Raw genomic sequence first — 6003 nt, forward strand, 5'->3', positions numbered from 1 at the left:
CTAATATGTTTGTTTAATACAATAAAAGGAAAAAAAAACATACAAATTTTTTATATATATATAATTATATGTTAGCTGCAAAACTATGATTAAGAATAGTAAAAAAAAATTTAAGAAAATATCAAGAAAGTAGCAAAGAGAATCTAGTAAAGAGAAGAAGGCAATGTTGGAGGAGATATGTTAGATTATTCCATGGATTAAATTAAAGCTTAGGCACTTAAAGTAAATAACTGTGGTATTAAACCTTTGTCGCAATAAGTGAGATTCTTTGGGTGGGTCGGTCTTTTATCTATATTATACCCCTAATTCCCTATAAAAAAAGTTTGAGCTTTGATACTGGAAGTTTAGGGTGACTAGCTTATTTACTTTGTATTTCTATTTTATCACTCTTACAAATACAAATTTATGCTTAAATATTATCGGAGTAGAATCAAAATAAAAGAGTAATTAATGTCTATGTGAATAATTTATAATATTTATTTTCAAAAAAAAAAATTATTTTTTTAAAATATGATAATTTTTAAAAATACGTATAGATAAATGGTAGGTAAAATAGAATTGTATTTTTATATTAAGCATTTTATTTTTAACGATCCGGCGATTGTCTTTATAAGTATTATTTTTATAATCAAATAATTTATATTTTCATTATATATAGTTTGCCTGATAAATCTCACTTCCGTAAGCTTTTCCTCATTTATTTATATTTTATGATATCATCTCTCACTTGTTTTCTATAAATGTTTCGCTTTTTTATAGTATGGTATTTAATACCACATAATACAATGCTGTATGGTTGTAGGTTTGAGTGTCTTATATAATATTATATATTCATATTTAATTATCACTATAGATAATAGATTAACTAGATATAATATATATAAATAAAATATTAACCTTCGAAAAGATACAATTTAATAAAAAAGATACTTTATTTAATTTGATATTATAATATCATTAGAAGAATTATATAAATATATTTTTAAATTTAATGCTATCAAACCTATCGCATTGCTACAGTTTCAATAAAACTCAATATCTTTACAGCGTATCATAATTTATTATTTTGTTGAAGTCTCTCCTTATGATAAAAAGAATATGCAAGTTATAACTATTTATACCAATGTCAGGCGTCTCTCCTTATGATAAAAAGAATATGCAAGTTATAACTATTTATACCAATGTCAGGCGTGCCATCAATCTTTATTTCATTTTAAGGCATTAATATAGGGTTTGTTAAAAGTCTCTTAAAAATTCATTCTACACATACTCCCTTTCTTTCTTTCTTAGATTTACCTAGCATCCTATTACCATTTTCGTGATACCTATAACCTTTTCTTCTATTTTTTGCCCAGCACAGCATTCAGCTCCATACATTATAGCCAGTTTAATTACTGAAAATTTCCTCAGAGATTTGACGGTTTTAATGTAATTGGATAATATTAAATTTTATAATTGTTATAACAAATAATATTTATGAAAAGGTTATTCGTATAAAAGTAATTGTATCTTTTTAGCATTTTATCTAATAATTTAAATACATTTTTTTTTAAAATAATATTTATTTATTATTTTAAAAATTATCGTTTTGTATTATTATATAATATAATTTACGTTATTCAATCGTTCTTTTAGTCAGAATATGCAATAAAACAATATCATAATCTTTGATTATTACCTTAATTTGATCTTCAACATTAAAATGTTAATCCGATTAAGGAATACATGTTAATGTGATTAATACTAATTGTCACAACGACAAACTTGTCATTGTGCATCAAAACCTAAATATAAAAATAGAAAACAAATATATATATATAAAGGAAATTAATAATAATTAGGAATCACGAAATCATAAAATCAACTTTAATTCTTTATTCAAAATTATAATAGTAAACATCATAAAAAAAATAAAATTAAATTAAAAAATTAAAAGTAAATTTTAGTTAAAATAATAATTCTCTTTTTCGCATCATAATTTCTCCATTATATATCCTTTTTCTTTAATCAACATTTACATAGTCTCACTAGCGAAGAATAAAAAGTTCTACATCCCACTTGTTAAAACTGTTAAAGTATGAAAAAAACAAATCTCACGCGTTTTTTTCTCATTTACATAGACGGGGATATTTTAATAAAACATTATTTTTGTTTACGATTTGCATAATGCATTTTTTTGTAAAGTAAAACTGCAACACTAATATACAAAGATAGCCAGTTAGTATGCAAACCATTGCATCATACTCTTATTTGCCCATGATTCTGAAAGCCCTCTTGAGGGTAACCTAATGACGTATAAACCCCACTCCCTTGTATAATTTCTTCTTTTTTTTTGCCAATTTTTAAATATTTTAAACAGCTGATTTTCTTAGTCCAATTTCCAATTTTTTTAACTCATCATCACCCTTTCGGCCGCGCATAGATGGAATGATTAGTATTCATATAATTCAGAAAGCCAGAAAAATTGCACAATAAGGTAAGGTAAGATAAAAAATAGGTTGGTTCATTTTGTGGCAACGTTTTTGTATTCACTTACCACTAGAAGCTAGATAATGTATTGTTATAATAAATAATATACAATTATGCAAATGTTTAATTTGTTTCTGTTATAGTTTAATTTATAAAAAGAACAAAATTCTTCAATATTTTTTTTAAAAATATACATTACATTTCATATATAACTCATTTGGAGTAAAATAATTTTAAAAAAAACTTGCTTCCCCTAGTTGTATAGACTTTATAACTAAGGCAATTTAAAACTCTAATATTTAATAGCTTATAAATAATAAAGTCACAATAATATTACTATGTGATGCCATTTGGTTCACAAAAATCGTTACGGATTTGATAATTTATTTTCTTACCTGTGAATGTTGTAATACTGCTAGTATCTTAACATGTTATATTAACACTTAATACATTCCTCAGTTCTTTTTTAGATAACATAAATTTGTGGGAGGGGGGGGGTGATAATGACCATTTGCCTCCTTAAATCCTTTAGAGGTGAAGAAGCTCCTGTGGGGGGCGGATAAAAATATTTTGAGGGGTAGGAGGTAAATCTGGGCGTGTTGCCTTCAATTTTTATAAACCGACAGATTCTAGTATTTTTATTGCTTACTACTTTTTAAAACATATTTTCTCATTATATTAAAATAAGTTGGAAATTATATACAAAGATATCATTTATAACAAGGGTTGCGAGGTCTCCCACCATCAGCGGACGACTCTCACCTTCAGCTAAAGACTCGCGCATTAATTTAGTTTACACGCAAACATTTCCTTCCCGCAATTAAAAATCTCCCGCTCTAAAAATTTTTTATTTTTAATTTATACAATAATTTTGAGAAACAGTATTTAATTTATTTTTATAATTTTTAAATAAATTAAATTTTTTTAAAAAAAAAACAAGCCTAGTTTGTCAATTTCATTCTTTCTATTGTGTTTTATCCAATAATAGCACAACATCATAATAGCCATCTGTTTGTGTTACTTAATTTTATAGTAATTAATATTTTATCTGTACTGGACCATATTTCCGTAAGGCTGAATCTCTTTTAATCTTAATTTAATTTTCATTATTTATATTCGTCTAAATACATAATATGATTATAAATGATATCGGACTTATTTCTATAAGATAATTATTTTATTTACTATAGTTCACTTTGAGCTAAAGCAATTCATTAGCTGTAAGCAGTTATTTAAAACATAGAATTGCATAAATCCTCAATATTTCCGAATTATGTAGAAACTCAACTCCTATTTAACACATGTCAAGCACAGGCACCGCGTACATGATATGGTGTGTAGTACGTCATGTCTTTAATAGATGATTATCACTAACACCCGCCATTGATAGAATTTTAAAATATCATGAACCTCTAAAGAGATATTTTTTAAAATGGAAATTCAAATATCAAGATTTTTTCGAAAAACAATTGGTGGAAGTTTAACATTTAGGAAATCTTCATGCTGTTAATATGCAATTTCGATCAGAAGAATCTTTGTTACTACAGATTCATTAAATTATGTTGCAGCTATCTTAATCTTTACAGCTGATAATTAATAATAAATTTTACAGCCCTATTGTTAAAAATATCTTCTAAATTATTTAAATGGTTGCCCTAATTAATGGTTTTTTTTTAAATGAAGTAGATATTTTTTACTAAAACAATTTAAGTGTATTAGCAATCAACATTTGATTTCAATAATTTTATATTGTAAATGTAAAAATGTTGTGATCTTGAGAGAAAAAAAACCCAGTCATTGATACATTTTGTAATTTGAAATATATTTTAAAAATACTGCTAGATATTATATCTTCTTTGATGATATTGTTATGCTCTTTTTTTTTTTATGATTCTCCAGAATATTCCAGATGAATGGTCCAAATAAATATAAAAGAATAATACTTTTTATTAATATATACTTCACCAACGTTACATTGTTATGTAGACCTTTTTTATATATACAATAACCTAATTCCTTTTAAATAAAAAAAATTAAAAGTTTACTTTTAATATTTCTTTTTATAAATAAATAACAAAAAATCAATTTTAAAGTTGAAAATATGTCGTGAGCAGACCAAAAAATCTAAGGTCTAGGGCGTACCAATGATAGTAAAATATAGATAATTAGTAATATTAAGGTTTAATTTTTTTAAATTTATAAATTTCAGTTTTACAAAAAAAAATATATATAGGAAAATCGGGGTAAATTTGTCCATAAAATATTAAAGTGTTTTTTAAAAAAATAGATGAAGCAAATTTTTTTTTAGCGATGCGTGTTATAGTAACTATAATCCTAAGGTAATAAATGAGAATATACATTGTCTAAGTTCGTTAAATGTTCCCAGATTCAATCCATATTATATATATTACCCCGGAATAACTTGTTGTCACTTAAAACCTATCATATAATTTACCAAACATAAGACAACAACCATCCTCATATTGTCATTCGTCACCCTAAACAAATTTGTGTATTTCTAATGCTCTCGTATAAATGCAGTTAAAACTTTTTATAAAAATAAATCCATAAATAAAAAATGGCTAATACGCACCCCGCCAAAATCTGCCCTCTGGTCTTCGCATCTAATTAAAAATTAATTTCAATAATAATAAATTACCATTAAATAATTTATCAATATTTTTATACATGTTTTAATTGAGATTACTATTTTATCCTTCAGAATTTTATATAAAAAATTTGGTAATAAAAATATAAAAAAGCTACTTTTGATGACGTGTTTTAAATTTTAACTTTGCATTAATAATCTTTCAAGGGCATATTTATATAAAACCTAGAACCATTGAAGCATCTTGTTAAACAATGTTGATTAATTTTTAAATTATTTGAGAAGAAATTACCTACTCCGGGATAACACTAACCCCGGTCTCCCCCTACCTCATAAATTATTATATTTATAATCAATCTATTTATATATCCTCTAACTAATTTCCATTTTAAAGGCAAAATAAGAAATAAAAGCTTCAACATTTGACAAAGAAGTCCAAGATGAAGACAAGATAAGAAATAGTATTTTTTGTTTTGTTTTTTAGATAATTAAATGTAAGATAAAAATTATTTTGTATTATATTAAAATTATACTTTATATTTAGATTTACAAAAGAAGAAAAACCCATAACATTTTAATTGCTTTTTATATATTATATATATTTTTTAATTCTAGTTGCTTGCGTTATTTTCATATATAAAATTTTAATTTTTTTTTTTGTAAGAAATGTTAAAAAGTGAAAAAAAAATAAATTATATATTAATATAATTAATTTTATAGAGGATAATATAAAAAAAAAATATAAGAAGATAAAAAAAACGAAAGAAAACCAAAATAATAAATTAAAAATTTACATTTATATCAATATTACATAACATTTGCGAAAGTTATCTTTATTTGGAATTTACTATATTTATAATATTAAATATAAATTATAAAAAATATATAATATATAATATTTCAAAAAAATTTATCACGACAAATAA

The sequence above is a fragment of the Gordionus sp. m RMFG-2023 genome, chromosome 4 (genome assembly GCF_954871325.1).
Source record: "Gordionus sp. m RMFG-2023 chromosome 4, tfGorSpeb1-WG-v2, whole genome shotgun sequence".
Classification (NCBI taxonomy): domain Eukaryota; kingdom Metazoa; phylum Nematomorpha; class Gordioida; order Chordodea; family Parachordodidae; genus Gordionus; species Gordionus sp. m RMFG-2023.